This window comes from Oratosquilla oratoria, chromosome 28 (assembly GCF_046742065.1).
Source record: "Oratosquilla oratoria isolate Oo_2021 chromosome 28, ASM4674206v1, whole genome shotgun sequence".
Lineage (NCBI taxonomy): Eukaryota > Metazoa > Arthropoda > Malacostraca > Stomatopoda > Squillidae > Oratosquilla > Oratosquilla oratoria.
The window spans coordinates 49,668,778-49,671,277 of NC_134804.1; the positions used below are offsets into that span (position 1 = coordinate 49,668,778).

The 2,500-nt window shown below is 34.9% G+C and overlaps 1 protein-coding gene across 2 annotated transcripts in view; it reads left to right on the forward strand.

Annotated features, from left to right (window-relative positions):
- Positions 1-2,500, forward strand: part of LOC143040410 (endoribonuclease Arlr-like) — a 50,793-nt gene that overhangs the window by 38,888 nt on the left and 9,405 nt on the right. The window lies entirely within an intron of this gene.

The following is a 2,500-nucleotide window of genomic DNA, read 5'->3' on the forward strand; positions in this document are numbered from 1 at the left end:
GTTATTCTGTTTTGCGTTTTCCAAATTCCATTATACTACACTTTTTAGTGTTGAACTCCATCTCCCACTTCCTTCTCCATTCCCATACTTTATTTAAATCACTCTGTAGTGACTCACAATCTTCTTCCGTGTTCACTTTTTTTTTAACAGTTTTGCATCATCTGCAAAGAAGCTCATATAACTTTCAATTCCGTCATCCATATCATTAATGTATATAGCAAACATTATTGGGGCCAGAACTGTCCCTTGTGGAACACCGCTTATTACTTCATCCCATTTTGAGTGTTTTTCTCTTACCACTACTCTCATTTTTCTTTCTTGCAAAAAGTTTTCCATCCATTTAAGCAGTTTGCCCTGTATTCCTCCTTCAGTTTCTAATCTCTTAAGCAACTTCTTATGTGGTACTTTGTCAAAAGCTTTTTTTAGGTCTAGAAATACACAATCAGCCCATCCATCTCTTTCTTGTATTATATCTATTAGCCTTGAATAGAAACATATTAAATTGGTGACGCATGATCGTCCTTGTCTGAATCCAAATTGCCTTGGATTTAGCACGCTGTTTTTTTTTTTTTTTTCCTAAATATTTTACCCATCTACTTTTGACAATTCTTTCACATATTTTTGCTATTGTACTTGTTAGAGAGACTGGTCTATAGTTTGTATGGTCTTCTTTATTTCCCCCTTTATATATAGGTACAATATTTTTTTTTCCAATCTTCTGGGACTTTTCTTTCTTTCAAGGAACTGTTTATAATAGATTTTTATAATAGATTGTCAAAATATTCCATTTTTCTTCTACTGTTGTATCTTCTTTCTGTATTCTTTTCCTAGTTTTCATTTTGAAAGAATTCTCTTATTCTATAAAAAAAATCCATACATCAATTATCCTTTTCTATACTGTTTATTTCTTTTCGTGTATCTTTTCTCATTTAGTTCTAGTTCTATCAATATGTGATCACTTTTACTTATTGGTGCCTGGTATTCTATCTTTTCCACTATTTCAGGTTCTGATGTGATTATTAGGTCTAGTCTCGATGGTCCTTCTTCATTTTTATACCTAGTGTTCTCTTGAATCCATTGTGTCATTGTGTGGTCAATAAGCATCTCAAGTAGAACATTTCCCCATGAGTCTTCTCCACCCTTTACGGTCATCTCTTCCCAGCAAACTTCTTTGCAATTAAAGTCGCCCATCATAACTATTCTTCCTCCATATTCCATTATCTTGTTTAATGTTGTTCTTGTGTCCTCTAACATACTTTTATGTTCACTCTCTTCCCACGAGGCTGTTTTTGGGGGCACGTAGTTTATTACAAACTTTCTGTTCTTCTTATCTCTGTCTTCTACTTCGATCATAATCATCTCTATTCTTTCCATATGTGACACTCTTCACTTTTATATCCTTCTTAGTCAGGAACATAATTCCACCCCCTTGTTTTATCTCTCTGTTCCTAATCCAATAATTATATGCATTGTGTCCTATGCTGTTGGGTGGTAGTGGACCTTTTAATTTTGTCTCTACAATTCCCATTATGTCTGGTTCTTTTTCCTTCAGATACTCGTTCAGTTCATTCAGTCCTGTTATTAATCCATCTATATTTGTGTAGAACACTCTTAACTTTCTGTTATTTCGATTGTATTTTCTGTTTCTTTTTTGTTTCTCTCTGTTATGGTCCATTTCCTCACTTTCGAATAACGTTCAAGTACCAGACTTCAGGAAAGCAAACTTTGACAATATAAAAACCTATTTGAAATTGAATACGAAAAGCCATCCGGACGTTTCAAACATTCTTGATTCTCGTTGCGGGGCTGATAGTCAGGTGTGGGTCAAGGAGGGTAATACGCATATCTTAGGTCAGGTCTGGGTCACAGAGAGTAATACGCATACCTTAGGTCAGGTCGATTGGGGGCGAGGGCCCAAAAATCAGGTCAGTACTTTAGATGAAATGTATAACAATCTAACTGATCTAATTATCAATGCACAAAACACATTTATCCCCCTAAAGTCAATACGGAAAAATAGTAATACTCCCAAATGGATGACGGACAGATTGAAACATGAGATCGGAATTAAAAGAGGACTTTACGTAAAAATGAAAAACGGGGAATCACACCTTAGATCAAGATATAACGAAATGGCAAAGCTGGTTAAAAGGAATACACGTTCAGCGAAACGTAATTATGAAATCAAGGTTGCCAGTCAAGCAAAATCCAACCCAAAGGGTTTCTTTCACCTCTATAGAAAAAAAAAATAAAGAAAGAATAGGACCAATTAAAAACGATGAAAATGTCATGATAGAATCGGAAGAAAAAATGAGTGAGGAGTTTAACAATTATTTTCTATCGGTGTTTACTAATGAGAGGTTAGATAGAGTACCTGACTGCGATCCGATTTTCAGAGGGGATGAAGAAAGTAGCCTAACTAATATCATCATTAGTAAAGAAGAAGTTATCAAGCAGATTGACAGACTTAAAGCTAAAAAATCTCCGGATCCCGACGAAA